This window comes from Hordeum vulgare, chromosome 7H (assembly GCF_904849725.1).
Source record: "Hordeum vulgare subsp. vulgare chromosome 7H, MorexV3_pseudomolecules_assembly, whole genome shotgun sequence".
Classification (NCBI taxonomy): Eukaryota; Viridiplantae; Streptophyta; class Magnoliopsida; order Poales; family Poaceae; genus Hordeum; species Hordeum vulgare.
The window spans coordinates 189,109,644-189,127,618 of NC_058524.1; positions in this window are offsets into that span (position 1 = coordinate 189,109,644).

Below are 17,975 nucleotides of genomic sequence, written 5' to 3' on the forward strand. Positions count from 1 at the left end.
TGATATACCTGAGGGTTATGTTATGGAGGGAGAGATAGCTGAGGCTTTTCTTGCGTGTAAGGATGCCTATGACGCTGAGAAATTACTTCTCAAGTGGAAGGAAAAATCTCTGAAAGCTAGGATGAAATACGACCCGAAGTTTGCCACTTCACCTATCTTTGTCACTGATAAGGATTATGAATTCTCTGTCGACCCTGAGATAATCTCTCTAGTTGAATCTGATCCTGTCCACGGTTATGAGTCTGAGATGGTCGTAGCCCATCTTACCAAACTACACGATATAACCACCCTTTTCACTAGTGAGGAGAAGATCTGCCACTACTATATCTTTAAGTTGTTTCCTTTCTCTCTAAAGGATGACGCTAAAGCCTGGTTCACTTCTCTTACTCCTGGATGTGTGAGTAGTCCCCAGGATATGGTCTATTACTTCTGTGAGAAATATTTCCCTGCCCAAAAGAAGCAAGCTGCCTTGCAGGAAATATACAACTTTGCTCAAATCCAAGAAGAGAGTCTCCCACAAGCTTGGGGGAGGCTCATCCAGCTACAAAATGCTTTGCCTGATCACCCTCTTAAGAAGAACGAGATACTTGATATATTTTATAACGGACTTACCGATGCTTATAGAGACCACCTAGATAGTTGTGCCGGTTGTGTTTTTAGGGAACGAACTATAGAGCAAGCTGAGATTCTACTGAATAACATCTTGATCAACGATAATGCTTGGACTATTCCCGAACCACCTCCTAAGCCAACTCCGAAGAAAAGAGGTATACTATTCCTCAGTCCCGAAGATATGCAAGAAGCCAAGAAATCTATGCAAGAGAAAGGCAATAGATCTGAAGATGTCAAAAATCTACCACCTATCGAAGAGATCCATGGTCTCGATAACCCGATACAAGTAGTAGAAATGAATTCTCTGCGTAGGTTTTATGAGAGTGATATTCCTTTTGACAAACCTGCTAGCCTATGCTTTGATGAATTTGATAACTTTGTTGCCAAACAACAGAGTTTCAATGATTATGTTAGCACACATTTGGAACAAAGTACTCGTATGCTTAGTCAATTAAGTGCTTGTGTAGACAGAAATGTCAAGGATCTGAAGCTTCTGAGTAAACATGCCTCTATGATTACTACTCGGGTAGAACAAGTACTTAAAGCTCAGAATGATTTGCTCAGTGAATTAAATGACAACTCTGTCAGAGTCATTACTAGAGGAGGCAAAATGACTCAGGAACCTTTGTATCCTGAAGGCCATCCTAAGAGAATTGATCAAGATTCTCAAGGAATTAATGTTGATGCACCCAGTCATCCTAAGAAGAAGAAGGATGATAGAAGCCTATATGTCAGTTCACCAAATACTGTCACACCTGAAGAACCAAATGATATTTCTGCGTTTGATGCAGAAACACAATCTGGTGATGAACATGAACCTGGTGACAATATGGACAGCGATGTTCATAATGAGGTTCAACCTAGCAATGATGAGGATGTGGAGATTGAACCTACGGTTAATCCTGATAACCCACAACCTCAGAGATACGATAAGAATGACTTTGCTGCTAGGAAGCATGGTAAAGAAAGGGAGCCATGGGTTCAGAGACCTATGCCCTTTCCTCCTAAGCCATCCAAGAAAAAGGATGATGAGGATTTTGAGCGCTTCGTTGAGATGATAAGACCCGTCTTTCTGCAGATGCGGTTAATTGATATGCTCAAAATGTCTCCGTATGCCAAGTACATGAAAGATATCATGACTAATAAACGGAAGATACCAAATATTGAGATCTCCACCATGCTTCCCAATTACACTTTCAAAGGTGGAACTCCTAAAAAACTTGCTGATCCCGGAGTGCCCACTATACCTTGCTCCATTAAAGGAAACTACATAAGAACTGCCTTATGTGACCTTGGAGCCAGTGTTAGTGTTATGCCGCTCTCTCTTTGTCGTAGACTTGAACTGGACAAGTTGACACCCACTGAAATTTCTCTGCAAATGGCCGACATATCAACTACTTTCCCTATCGGCATTTGCGAGGATGTGCCTGTTGTGGTTGCTAACACCACTATCTTAACAGACTTTGTTATCCTGCATATTCCCGAGGACGATACCATGGCTCTCATCCTCGGAAGACCCTTTTTAAACGTTGCAGGGGCTGTTATAGATTGCAACAAAGGCAATGTCACTTTCCATGTCAACGGTAACGAGCATACAGTGCACTTTCCGAAGAAACGATATCAAGTACATTGCATCAATGCTATCCAAAAAACTTCATCGATTCTTATTGGGAGCTTTGAATGCCCTATTCCTCATGTCAAGATGAAGTGTGATTTGCTTGTTGGGGAGATACATATCCCCATTGAGGTGACTTAGTGGCTATTCGATAATTCTCCGTTTCCTCTTGCGATTCGAAAAGGTTTTGTCATGAGGATTTGATCAACCCCATTGATGGATTTCTTCCGATGACCATGAAATGGATGAATCAAAGAGTCACATACCTCTGTTTTAAGCTTTCACTTTCTGTTGCTTAGAAGAAAAATGATAGATTTAGTTTAGTTTTTTCCTGTTTTCTGTTTTAACGTCCCGGAGAAAAATACCCCGAAAATAAAAGTTCTCCGATGGTCCTGAAAATCTAGTATGATTTTTTTCTGGAATATTGAAAAAATACTGGGACTGAGAGCTGGCCTGGGGGCCACACCAGTGGGCCAAAATCCTTGTACCCGCCGCCCCCTTGTGGCGGCTACCAAGCTTGTGGGGCCCATAGGGACCCCCTCCACTCATTCCAGCTACCATCCTCTTCTTCTACCTCTAGAAAAAATTGTTTCGCAGGTCAAACCCGTGTTCTTGCTCATTTGGCTGTGATTTTCGATCTCTTTGCTCAAAGCACCATTCTCCGAACCGTTTTGGGGAAATTACTCCTTGGTAAGTGAGTCCTCCATTGGTCCAATTAGTTTTTGCTCTAGTGCTTTATCCTTCGCGTATTCTTGCTACCTTGGTGACCCTGTTCTTGAGCTAGAAATGTTGATTTTAGCTGGTCCCAAGTAGTTTTAGCGCGTGATACGGTCTCTAGGCACTAGTTGGAGTAGTTGCTACTGTTGGGGAACGTCGCATGGGAAACAAAATTTTTCCTACGCACACGAAGACCTATCATGGTGATGTCCATCTACGAGAGGGGATATTCGATCTACGTACCCTTGTAGACCGCACAACAGAAGCGTTAGTGAACGCGGTTGATGTAGTGGAACGTCCTCACGTCCCTCGATCCGCCCCGCGAACCGTCCCGCGATCAGTCCCACGATCTAGTGCCGAACGGACGGCACCTCCGCGTTCAGCACACGTACAGCTCGACGATGATCTCGGACTTCTTGATCCAGCAAGAGAGACGGAGAGGTAGATGAGTTCTCCGGCAGCGTGATGGCGCTCCGGAGGTTGGTGGTGATCTTATCTCAGCAGGGCTCCGCCCGAGCTCCGCAGAAACGCGATCTAGAGGTAAAACCGTGGAGATATGTGGTCGGGTTGCCGTGGCAAAGTTGTGTCAAATCAGCCCTAAAACCTCCGTATATATAGGGGGAGGAGGGGGAGCCTTGCCTTGGGGTCGAAGGACTCCCAAGGGGGTCGGCCAAGCCAAGGGGGGCAACCCTCCCCTTCCAAACCGAGTCCAACTAGGTTTGGAAGGAGGAGTCCTTCCCCCTTTTCCCACCTCCTCTTTTTTTTCTTTTCTCTTCGATTTTCTTCCTATGGCGCATAGGGCCTTCTTGGGCTGTCCCACCAGCCCACTAAGGGCTGGTGCGCCACCCCCAAGGCCTATGGGCTTCCCCGGGGTGGGTTGCCCCCCCGGTGAACACCCGGAACCCATTCGTCATTCCCGGTACATTCCCGGTAACTTCGAAAACCTTCCGGTAATCAAATGAGGTCACCCTAGATATCAATCTTCGTTTCCGGACCATTCCGGAAACCCTCATGACGTCCGTGATCTCATCCGGGACTCCGAACAACATTCGGTAACCAACCATATAACTCAAATATGCATAAAACAACGTCGAACCTTAAGTGTGCTGACCCTGCGGGTTCGAGAACTATGTAGACATGACCCGAGAGACTCCTTGGTCAATATCCAATAGCGGGACCTGGATGCCCATATTGGATCCTACATATTCTACGAAGATCTTATCGTTTGAACCTCAGTGTCAAGGATTCATATAATCCCGTATGTCATTCCCTTTGTCCTTCGGTATGTTACTTGCCCGAGATTCGATCGTCAGTATCCGCATACTTATTTCAATCTCGTTTACCGGCAAGTCTCTTTACTCGTTCCGTAATACAAGATCCCGCAACTTACACTAAGTCATATTGCTTGCAAGGCTTGTGTCTGATGTTGTATTACCAAGTGGGCCCCGAGATACCTCTCCGTCACACGGAGTGACAAATCCCAGTCTCGATCCATACTAACTCAACGAACACCTTCGGAGATGCGGGTAGAGCATCTTTATAGTCACCCAGTTATGTTGCGACGTTTGATACACACAAAGTATTCCTCCGGTGTCAGTGAGTTATTTGATCTCATGGTCATAGGAACAAATACTTGACACGTAGAAAACAGTAGCAACAAAATGACACGATCAACATGCTACGTCTATTAGTTTGGGTCTAGTCCATCACGTGATTCTCCTAATGACGTGATCCAGTTATCAAGCAACAATACCTTGTTTATAATCAGAAGACACTGACTATCTTTGATCAACTGGCTAGCCAACTAGAGGCTTGCTAGGGACAGTGTTTTGTCTATGTATCCACACATGTATATAAGTCTTCATTCAATACAATTAATAATAAATGATTATCTTGATACATGAATTATAATAATAACTATATTTATTATTTCCTCAAGGGCATAATTCCAACAGTCTCCCACTTGCACTAGAGTCAATAATCTAGCCCTCACATCATCATGCAAATTACATTGTAATAAATCTAACACCCATACAGTTCTGGTGTTGATCATGCTTTGCCCGTGGAAGAGGTTTAGTCAGCGGGTCTGCTACATTCAGATCCGTGTGCACTTTGCATATATTTACGTCCTCCGCTTCGACGTAGTCGCGGATGAGGTTGAAGCATCGTTTGATGTGTCTGGACTTCTTGTGAAACCGTGGTTTCTTTGCTAGGGCAATGGCACCCGTCTTGTCAGAGAACAAGGTTATTGGATTCAGTGCGCTTGGCACCACTCCAAGATCCGTCATGAACTGCTTCATCCAGACACCCTCCTTAGCCGCCTCCGAGGCAGCCATGTACTCCGCTGCACATGTAGAATCTGCTACGACGCTCTGCTTGGAACTGCACCAGCTTACCGCACCCCCCATTAAGAATAAATACGTATCCGGTTTGCGACTTAGAGTCGTCCGGATCTGTGTCAAAGCTTGCATCGACGTAACCTTTTAGGGCGAGCTCTTCGTCACCTCCATACACGAGAAACATCTCCTTAGTCCTTTTCAGGTACTTCAGGATATTCTTGACCGCCGTCCAGTGATCCACTCCTAGATTACTATGGAACCTACCTGCCATACTTATGGCCAGGCTAACGTCCGGTCTAGTGCACAACATTGCATACATGATATAACCTATGGCTGAAGCATAGGGGACGGTGCTCATATGCTCTCTATCCTCATCAGTTGCTAGGCACTGAGTCTTACTCAATCTCGTACCTTGTAAAACTGGCAAGAACCCTTTCTTGGACTGATCCATTTTGAACCTCTTCAAAACTTTATCAAGGTATGTGCTTTGTGAAAGTCCTATCAGGCGTTTTGATCTATCCCTGTAGATCTTAATGCCTAGAATGTAAGGAGCTTCTCCTAGGTCCTTCATAGAGAAACTTTTATTCAAGTAATCCTTTATGCTCTCTAAAAACTCTACATTGTTTCCAATCAGCAATATGTCATCCACATATAATATTAGAAACGCCACAGAGCTCCCACTGACTTTCTTGTAAATACAAGATTCTCCAACCACTTGTATAAACCCAAATGCTTTGATCACCTCATCAAAGCGTTTGTTCCAACTCCGAGATGCTTGCACCAGTCCATAAATGGATCGCTGGAGCTTGCACACTTTGTTAGCATTCTTAGGATCGGCAAAACCTTCGGGTTGCATCATATACAACTCTTCCTTAAGGAAACCGTTAAGGAACGCCGTTTTGACATCCATCTGCCAGATTTCATAATCGAAAACTGCAGCTATTGCTAACATGATTCTGACGGACTTAAGCATCACTACGGGTGAGAATGTCTCATCGTAGTCAACTCCTTGAACTTGTGAAAAACCCTTTGCCTCAAGTCGAGCTTTATAAACGGTCACATTGCCGTCAGCGTCCGTCTTCCTCTTAAAGATCCATTTGTTCTGAATAGCCTTGCGGCCCTCAGGTAGTACTTCCAAAGTCCACACTTTGTTCTCATACATGGATCCTATCTCAGACTTCATGGCTTCTAGCCATTTGTTGGAATCTGGGCCCACCATTGCTTCTTCATAATTTGCAAGTTCATTGTTGTCTAACAACATGATTGACAAGACGGGATTACCGTACCACTCTGGAGCAGCACGTGGTCTCGTCGACCTGCGTGGTTCGACAGAAACTTGAACCGGAGTTTCATGATCATCATCACTAACTTCCTCCTCAGCCGGCATCGCAACGACAGAGGTTTCCCCTTGCCCTGGGCCACCATCTATAGGGATGAGCGGTTCGACAACCTCATCAAGTTCTATTTTCCTCCCACTCAATTCTCTTGAGAGAAACTCCTTCTCGAGAAAAGTTCCATTTTTAGCAACAAACACTTTGCCCTCGGATTTGAGATAGAAGGTGTACCCAACTGTCTCTTTTGGGGAACCTATGAAGATGCACTTTTCCGCTTTGGGTTCCAGCTTTTCAGGCTGAAGCTTTTTGACATAAGCATCACATCCCCAAACTTTAAGAAACGACAACTTTGGCCTTTTGCCATACCACAGTTCGTATGGTGTCGTCTCAACGGATTTTGATGGTGCCCTATTTAAAGTGAATGCAGTTGTTTCTAATGCATAACCCCAAAACGATAATGGCAAATCGGTAAGAGACATCATAGATCACACCATCTCTAATAAAGTACGATTACGATGTTCAGACACACCATTACGCTGTGGTGTTCTAGGCGGTGTCAATTGTGAAACAATTCCACATTGTCTTAAGTGAGAACCAAACTCGAAACTTAGATATTCACCCCCACGATCAGACCGTAGGAACTTGATCTTCTTGTTACGATGATTTTCAACTTCACTCTGAAATTGTTTGAACTTTTCAAATGTTTCAGACTTGTGCTTCATTAAGTAGACATAACCATATCTACTCAAATCGTCAGTGAAGGTGAGAAAATAACTATATTCGCCGCGTGCCTCCATGCTCATCGGACCGCACACATCGGTATGTATGATTTCCAACAAGTCACTTGCACGCTCCATTGTTCCGGAGAACGGAGTTTTAGTCATCTTGCCCATGAGGCATGGTTCGCACGTGTCAAGTGAATCAAAGTCAAGTGACTCCAAAAGTCCATCGGCATGGAGTTTCTTCATGCGCTTTACACCAATATGACCTAAGCGGCAGTGCCACAAAAATATGGTGCTATCATTGTTAACTCTAACTCTTTTGGTCTCAATGTTATGTATGTGTGTATCACTATCAAGATTCAATATGAACAATCCTCTCACATTGGGTGCATGACCATAAAAGATGTTACTCATAGAAATAGAACAACCATTATTCTCTGACTTAAAAGAGTAACCGTCTCGCAATAAACAAGATCCAGATATAATGTTCATGCTCAACGCAGGCACTAAATAACAATGATTCAAGTTCATAACTAATCCTGATGGTAACTGAAGTGAAACTGTGCCGACGGCGATTGCATCAACCTTGGAACCATTTCCTACGTGCATCGTCACTTCATCTTTCGCCAGCCTTCGTTTATTCCGCAGTTCCTGTTTCGAGTTGCAAATATGAGCAATAGAACCGGTATCGAATACCCAGGCACTACTACGAGAGCCGGTGAAGTACACATCAATAACATGTATATCAAATATACCTGATTTTTCTTTGGCCGCCTTCTTATCAGCCAGATACTTGGGGCAATTGCGCTTCAAGTGACCCATACCCTTGCAATAGTAACACTCTGTTTCAGGCTTAGGTCTAGCTTTGGGTTTCTTCGTCGGATTGGCAACAGGCTTGCCGCTCTTCTTTGAATTACCCTTCTTGCCTTTGCCGTTTCTCTTGAAACTAGTGGTCTTATTCACCATCAACACTTGATGCTCTTTACGGAGTTCAGACTCTGCGACTTTCAGCATCGCAAACAACTCGCCGGGTGACTTGTTCATCCCTTGCATGTTGTAGTTCAACACAAAGCCTTTATAGCTTGGCGGCAGTGATTGAAGGATTCTGTCAGTGATAGCCTCTTGCGGGAGTTCAATCCCCAGCTCAGCTAGACAGTTTGAGTACCCAGACATTTTGAGCACATGTTCACTGACAAACGAGTTCTCCTCCATCTTGCAAGCATAGAATTTATCGGAGGTCTCATACCTCTCGATCTGGGCGTTCTTCTGAAAGATGAACTTCAACTCCTGGAACATCTCAAATGCTCCATGACGCTCAAAGCGACGTTGAAGTCCCGGTTCTAAACCATACAAGACTGCACATTGAACTACCGAGTAGTCCTCCTTACGTGCTAACCAAGCGTTCTTAACATCCTGGTCAGCTGTAGCGGGTGGTTCATCTCCTAGCGCAGCATTAAGGACATAATCCTTCTTCCCAGCTTGTAAGATTAGCTTAAGATTACGAGCCCAGTCTACAAAGTTGCTTCCATCATCTTTCAACTTAGCTTTCTCTAGGAACGTATTAAAATTCAGGGTGACTGTCGCGTGAGCCATGATCTACAACACAAATATATTCAAAGTGGACTTAGACTATGTTCAAGATAATTACAGTTTAACTTAATCAAATTACTCGCTAAACTCCCACTCAAAAAGTACATCTCTCTAGTCATTTGAGTGGTTCATGATCCACTTACACTAGCTCAAGTCCGATCATCACGTGAGTTGAGTATAGTTTCAGTGGTAAGCATCCCTATGCTAATCATATCATATATATGATTCATGATCGACCTTTCGGTCTCATGTGTTCTGAGGTCATGTCTGCACATGCTAGGCTCGTCAAGCTTAACCCGAGTGTTCCGCGTGCGCAACGGTTTTGCACCCGTTGTATGTGAACGTTGAGTCTATCACACCCGATCATCACGTGGTGTCTCGAAACGACGAACTGTAGCAACGGTGCACAGTCGGGGAGAACACAATTTCGTCTTGAAATTTTAGTGAGAGATCACCTCATAATGCTACCATCGTTCTAAGCAAAATAAGGTGCATAAAAGGATTAACATCACATGCAATTCATAAGTGACATGATATGGCCATCATCACGTGCTCCTTGATCTCCATCACCAAAGCACCGGCACGATCTTCTTGTCACCGGCGCCACACCATGATCTCCATCAACGTGTCGCCATCGGGGTTGTCGTGCTACTCATGCTATTACTACTAAAGCTACATCCTAGCAAAATAGTAAACACATCTGCAAGCACAAACGTTAGTTCAAAGACAACCCTATGGCTCCTGCCGGTTGCCGTACCATCGACGTGCAAGTCGATATTATCTATTACAACATGATCATCTCATACATCTAATATATCACATCACATCGTTGGCCATATCACATCACAAGCATACCCTGCAAAAACAAGTTAGACGTCCTCTAATTTTGTTGTTGCATGTTCTACGTGGTGACCATGGGTATCTAGTAGGATCGCATCTTACTTACGCAAACACCACAACGGAGATATGTGAATTGCTATTTAACCTCATCCAAGGACCTCCTCGGTCAAATCCGATTCAACTAAAGTTGGAGAAACTGACACTTGCCAGTCATCTTTGAGCAACGGGGTTACTCGTAGCGATGAAACCAGTCTCTCGTAAGCGTACAAGTAATGTCGGTCCAAGCCGCTTCAATCCAACAATACCGCGGAATCAAGAAAAGACTAAGGAGGGCAGCAAAACGCACATCACCGCCCACAAAAACTTTTGTGTTCTACTCGAGAAGACATCTACGCATGAACCTAGCTCATGATGCCACTGTTGGGGAACGTCGCCTCGGAAACAAAAAATTTCCTACGCACACGAAGACCTATCATGGTGATGTCCATCTACGAGAGGGGATGTTCGATCAAAGTACCCTTGTAGACAACACAGCAGAAGCGTTAGTGAACGCGGTTGATGTAGTGGAACGTCCTCACGTCCCTCGATCCGCCCCACGAACCGTCCCGCGATCAGTCCCACGATCTAGTGCCGAACGGACGGCACCTCCGCGTTCAGCACACGTACAGCTCGACGATGATCTCGGCCTTCTTGATCCAGCAAGAGAGACGGAGAGGTAGATGAGTTCTCCGGCAGCGTGACGGCGCTCCGGAGGTTGGTGGTGATCTTATCTCAGCAGGGCTCCGCCCGAGCTCCGTAGAAACGCGATCTAGAGGTAAAACCGTGGAGATATGTGGTCGGGCTGCCGTGGCAAAGTTGTGTCAAATCAGCCCTAAAACCTCCGTATATATAGGGGGAGGAGGGGGAGCCTTGCCTTGGGGTCCAAGGACTCCCAAGGGGGTCGGCCGAGCCAAGGGGGGCAACCCTCTCCTTCCAAATCGAGTCCAACAAGGTTTGGAAGGAGGAGTCCTTCCCCCTTTTCCCACCTCCTCTTTTTTTTCTTTTCTCTTTGATTTTCTTCCTATGGCGGATAGGGCCTTCTTGGGCTGTACCACCAGCCCACTAAGGGCTGGTGCGCGACCCCCAAGGCCTATGGGCTTCCCCGGGGTGGGTTGCCCCCCCCCCCGGTGAACACCCGGAACCCATTCGTCATTCCCGGTACATTCCCGGTAACTTCAAAAACCTTCCGGTAATCAAATGAGGTCACCTTATATATCAATCTTCTTTTTTGGACCATTCCGGAAACCCTCGTGACATCCATGATCTCATCCGGGACTCCCAACAACATTCGGTAACCAACCATATAACTCAAATACGCATAAAACAACGTCGAACCTTAAGTGTGCAGACCCTGCGGGTTCGAGAACTATGTAGACATGACCCGAGAGACTCCTCGGTCAATATCCAATAGCGGGACCTAGATGCCCATATTGGATCCTACATATTCTACGAAGATCTTGTCATTTGAACCTCAGTGTCAAGGATTCATATAATCCCGTATGTCATTCCCTTTGTCCTTCGGTATGTTACTTGCCCGAGATTCGATCGTCAGTATCCGCATACTTATTTCAATCTCGTTTACCGGCAAGTCTGTTTACTCGTTCCGTAATACAAGATACCACAACTTACACTAAGTCACATTGCTTGCAAGGCTTGTGTGTGATGTTGTATTACCGAGTGGGCCCTGAGATACCTCTCCGTCACACGGAGTGACAAATCCCAGTCTCAATCCATACTAACTCAACGAACACCTTCGGAGATACCTGTAGAGCATCTTTATAGTCACCCAGTTACGTTGTGCGTTTGATACACACAAAGTATTCCTTCGGTGTCAGTGAGTTATATGATCTCATGGTCATAGGAACAAATACTTGACATGCAGAAAACAGTAGCAACTAAATGACACGATCAACATGCTACGTCTATGAGTTTGGGTCTAGTCCATCACGTGATTCTCCTAATGACGTGATCCAGTTATCAAGCAACAACACCTTGTTTATAATCAGAAGACACTTACTATCTTTGATCAACTGGCTAGCCAACTAGAGGCTTGCTAGGGACAGTGTTTTGTCTATGTATCCACACATGTATATAAGTGTTCATTCAATACAATTATAGCATGGATAATAAACGATTATCTTGATATAGGAATTATAATAATAACTATATTTATTATTGCCTCTAGGGCATAATTCCAACAGCTACAAGGTGTGGTTGGTCTTTATTCACTTTTCCCTTGAACTTCAAAAATTTCAGCAAAAGGAAATTATGTTCAAGAGGAAGTTTCATGGTGGTTCCTCAAGTAAGAAGGGTCCCCGTCTTTCTTTTCGGGAGCCAGAACCTTATCAACTAAGGGACGCACTGGTACAACCATGTGAACGGCCTTCCAATGAGCTCATGATTGAAGAAGGCTTCAAGGATGAGTTTGATACACTTGTCCGCAATGCTGGGTTAGAAGAATTCCTCTTAGATAAATGTGAACAATATGCTATGCTCACTGCCTCTTTCGTGCGTAGATTTAAATTTTGAGTTGGCCGTGACTCATCCATACCGTTTGATCTGTATGATAAATCCTACACCATGGATTTGGAGGATTTCAATAGAATTTGCAAGATACCCGATGGGAGTAGTCTTAATGATCCTGCTAAATCTTCGGTTAGAGATTTTGTCTCCAGTATAACTGGTTGAGAAACTAGAGACATCACGCAAGCTACCATAGGAAGCGTTCATTTCCTTGCCTTGCACTACTTTGCCCTCTTCATAAGTAGATGCTTTAACGGCAAGGGTGCACATTGTCAACTATGCGCATCCAACCTTAGTATCCTTAAGAGCGCAGTAACAGGTGACAGGAGCTTCAACATGGGAGCTATAATAGCAAGGAGGCTGAATAATAATGCCATTGATGGGGATTTCCTTGGTGGAATTTATGCTACGCGCTTAGCAAATTTTCTTGGAGTATCCATCCGTTCAGGAGACCCCCCTCTCCGTACAGCCTACCTTGATCGTGTCGCTCTAACACGCTACCAGTTCCTTGAGAGGGATGAGGAATCCCTCCTATACCGTTTGATAATTAACCGGCAGTGTGTTTTCCATATTACCCTTCCTGCTCCTGCTTTCTTTAACTTTCAGGTAAAACGAAGATACTACATAACCATAGGAGAGGCAGAGGAGTATGAGAGGGAGGCGACGGCTGCTCGTCTTCGTGAGGGAGCTATTCAGGCAGTGGCTGCAGCACTCCCGTGTAACACCCAATATGATTTTGGGTTTCGCCAGGACCATCCATGGGAGTAGACCAAGCTAGGCCAAAAGCCTAAGCTTGGGGGAGTACGTGTTCTCACCGACCTTACCTTCATGCTTATTCTTATACTTTGTTAGCCGGTGTTTACACTTTGCCACTGTATTATCCATGCTAGTTTGTTTTCGTTTACTTGTTTTCTTGTTTTGTGTCCTTTTGAGAAAACCCAAAAAGATTTTCCTTTCTTCTTTTGCTTGTTGGGAGTTTTCCCGTGTAAATAGTTTTCTTTTTCTTTGGGTCAAGGTAGAAGATATTGGTTACAATGTTTAGTGGCTCTTGTATGCATACCTGTTTAGCTTTCAAAGAGCCATATTACTTTGTCTTCTCCTTTGTGTTTGCCTACAGATTCAGCTTAGTCCAATGCACGAGCACTCTTATTATTGTTCACATCGTTCGATCGTGCAAGTGAAAGGCAATAATGATGATATATGATGAAGTGACTGAGACTGGAAAAGCTGCTATGAACTCTATCTATTTTGTTTTTGTAAATATAACTAGCTTGTCGTCCCAGATTCAGCTTTGTTGTGAGAGAACCATGTTTGAAATGACAACTTAGAGATCATAGTTTCTGATGCCATGCTTAATTAGCTGAGAGCTTATAATGGTTTGTCTTGAATGCCAACATAGATTTTGAGATGACCATGATGTAGTATGATAGGATGATATTCTCCTTTGAATGATTCAAGTGGCTTGACTTGGCACATGTTCATGCATGTAGTTGAAACAAAATCAACATAGCCTCTATGATGTTCGTGTTCATGGTGATTTATATCATGTTCATGCTTCCACTCCATGTTAGTCAAACTCATTGCATCTTGATGACTGTTGTCGCTCTCTAGTTGGTCGCTTCCCAGTCTTCTGCTAGCCTTCACTTGTACTAAGCGGGAATACTGGTTGTGCATCCACTTCCATAAACCCAAAAGTCTTTCCATGAGAGTCCACCATACCTACCTATTTGCGGTATCTACCTGCCGTTCCAAGTAAATTTGCATGTGCCATTCTCTAAACCTTCAAGAAATAATCTGTTTTGCATGCCCGAAGCGCTCATGTGGTGACAGGGGGCTATTGATATCTTCCATGCCAGGCGTGTTATCCTCGACATGTGTTTATTCACTATCATTCAAGAGAAAGGGGCCGGTAATTGGAATGCCCAGTTCCACGCATAATTATAAAACATAACTGTAAAACAAGACTCCCCCCGGATTGATGTTAGTATGGACGGTACCCGAGGATTCGGCTCGCTGTGGAGTGTGATTGATTGGTGGTGGTGGAGTTAAAACTGTACTTTTATGTTTGGGAACCGCCTATAGCATGAGTAGCGTGGAAGATATTGAGAACTCTTGGTCATTGCATTGACAAGGAAAGCATGCCACCCAAAATTATTATCTCTGTTTTCAAAGCTTGAGCTCTGGCACCTCTGCAAATCAATGCTTCCCTCCGCGAAGGGTCTGTCTATTTATTTTCCTGTTGAGTCATCCTCCTCTTGTATAAGTACTAATTAGAGAGCACCTCTGTCATTTTTATGCTTTGCTTTTGATTGATATTTGAGTATGACTATGACTGGATCTTTGTTGCTATGAATTACAATGTTTAGTTAGCCCTTGATCTTTGAAAGTGCTCTGCATTTATGTTTTGCGGTCTCAGAAAGAGCTAGCGAGATACCACTTATTCATATTGCTTCATGCTTGTTTTGATTGAATTGTTGGTATCTGAAACTCATTATTATTTGCTCGCTAGCTGATTATGCCATTGATAATAGTTTACCGTGAGACCTTTGTGTCACTTGCTTATGTGGTTAACTTGTGATCTTGCTGAAATTCTGGTTATGAGTTAGACATAGTTGCAACAATGAGATAAACAGAGTTTGTTAAAGTTTTTATTTCTCTTTCAGTTTGTCAACTAAGTTGCTTGAGGACAAGCAAGGTTTTAAGCTTGGGGGAGTCGATACGTCTCCATCGTATCTACTTTTCCAAACTCTTTTGCCCTAGTTTTGGACTCTAATTTGCATGATTTGAATGGAACTAACCTGGACTGACGCTGTTTTCAGCAGAATTGCCTTGGTGTTGTTTTTGTGCAGAATGAAAGTTCTCGGAACGTCCTGAAAATTTACGGAGAATATTTCTGGAAAATATGAAAAATACCTACGCAAAGATCCACCGGAGGGGATGGGCCATTGGGCCACAAGCCCTATAGCCGCCACCCCTGGTGGCGGCTAGCAAGCTTGTGGGGCCCACGTGGCTCTGCCGCCCCCAAACTTAGCTCTATAAATTCACTTTCATCCCAGAAAAAATCAAGAGAGAAGATTTCGTCGCGTTTGCGATGCGGAGGCGCCGCCACATCCTGTTCTTCATCTGGAGGGCAGATCTGGAGTCCGTTGTGGGCTCCGGAGAGGGGAAATCGTCGCCATCGTCATCATCAACCTTCTTCCCTCTCCAATTCCATGAAGCTCTTCATCGTTTGTGAGTAATCTATTCGTAAGCTCGCTGGGTGGTGATGAGTAGGATGAGATCTATCATGTAATCGAGTTAGTTTTGACGGGGATTGATCCCTAGTATCCACTATGTTCTGAGATTGATGTTGCCACTACTTTGCCATGCTTAATGCTTGTCACTAGGGCCCGAGTGCCATGATTTCAGATCTGAAATTATTACGTTGTCACCAATATATGTGTGTTTTAGATCCAATCTTGCAAGTTGTAGTTACCTACTATGTGTTATGATCCGGCAACCCCGGAGTGACAATAACCGGAACCACTCCCGGTGATACCATAGTTTGAGGAGTTCATGTGTTCACCAAGTGCTAATGCGTTGGTCTAGTTCTTTATTAAAAGGAGAACCTTAATCTCCCGTAGTTTCCTTTTGGACCCCGCTGCCACGGGAGGGATGGACAATAGATGTCATGCAAGTTCTTTTCCCTAAGCACTTATGACGACACACAGAATGCATGCCTACATCACATTGACGAACGGGAGCTAGCCACATATCTCTCCGTGTTATAACTGTTGCATGATGAATATCATCCAAAGAAATCACCGACCCACTGCCTACGAGTTTGTCCCACTGCTGCTGTTACTTGTTTTGCTCTGCTGCTGTTACTACTGTTGTGTGACAGCCCGATGCCGGCGTTCCAGAAGATTCCCCCTCCTATTCCGTTTTCGTTGTGTGGTTCGTTTGTCTGTCGCATTCATCATTGCATCATGCGCATCATCTGCATTGCATCGGCATCTCCGTAGCCGCCAGTTTTCAAACTTGCATCCGTTAGTAGTTGCCGGTTCTCGTCGTTGTTCGTTCCGAGTCCGACCGCACACGCACGCGCCCGCGGCACCGTCGAAATCCTGTTTTTAAAGTGCGTTTAAAACTTTCTCTGATCGGGTTGAGATTTGACGTGTGGTCGTGTTTAGTTATAGCGAGGCCGCCCGTTGAATTTCGTCGCGATCGGAGACCGTCTTGTTCCCGAACGGTCGCCCGTAGCGGCACCGTATTCGGTACACCGTCGGACGTGTGTCAGTGTTTTAAATCGCGTTGCTGCGCCGCCCGTTCTCCCTCTCGTCTCCGGATGTCTACACAACACGGCCACGAAGAACGCCCCGCGTTCGGAATCGTCCGAATCCGACCCCGCGGTTGGATCCGGATCGCGATTCCGGTTAACCGAGCCCCTTTTTCTTTATAAATACCCCCCTCCTTAATTTTAGACAGCCTTCCTCAAATTCCTCCTCGATTTCCGCACCCCCACCAAACCCTAGCCGCGCCGCCCCACTCTCTCTCCTCTGCCAGCGCCGTCGGGCCCGCTAGGCCCGCGCGTGGCCCGCGCGTGGCCCGTCCCGGCCCAATTCGCGCCGCCGCCGCCGTGGCTCGAGCCCCTGTGCCCCGAGGCCCCGAGCTACTAGCCATGGCCGCGCCTCCCGGGGGAGGCCCCGTCGCGCCGCCTCCCGTCGCCGCCGCCACGCACGAACCGCCGCCCCGTTCTTCCTGCTCGGAGCGCCGCCGACGCCCCCTGCTGCCGCGCCCCGCAGCTCGCCCTTGCCGCGCCGCCTCGCCGCCTTCCGCCCCGCGCCTCGCAGCTCGCCGTTGCCGCGCCGCCACCCGCGCCCGGATCCGGTCCGAGCGCTCGCCGTGGATGCCCTCGGCCTCCCGCCGACCTCGCGCCGCCGTGCCGCGTCGCCAGCAGCTCCCGCTCGGGAGGAGAACGACGAGGCGTCCGCTCGCCCGTGCCAGTGCTGCTCGAGTGGGCTAGCTGGTGCCCCGAGGCTCAGCAGCAGAGGCCCATCTCGGCCTCCACCATCCTGGCCACGTGAGGCCCAGGAGGCCACAGCAGCCGCCTCGCCTCCTCAGCGTCCCCGCCTGGGCCCGAGGCCCACCAAGGTGACCTCCTCCTCTGCCTCCCAATCCCACGCCCTAGGCGTCTCGTAGCCTTTCCGCGCCACTGGTTTTGGCCCAATAGGGATATTGGTGTTTTGTGAATTAGTTAATTTCAGGAAGTTGCTAAATTTTAAAACGCGTATAACTTTTAATCCGTGTGTCGGATCGCGATGGTTTTTATATGCTTTTCGTGTAACTTTTCGCGTAGTATCCGAATATTTATCTGGCATATTTATTTGACGCTGTTTAGAGTGCCTAATGCCTCGTTTTACGTGCTGTTTAACTAGGATCCGTTCCGTAGTTAATTTTCGTGCGTATCCGGGTTGCCCGTATGCCATAGATTTAATGTCCATCTTTTAGGGACCATATCTCTACGTATTTTAGAGCGGTCACTCGTATTTTTCCGTGTAGGGTTTTGCCGGTAGTTTATTTTCCCGTTTAGAGGTATTATCTCGCATTAATGTGTGGCTTTGTTTTGTGTTGCAAACCCCACATATTATATATGTTTCCGGGG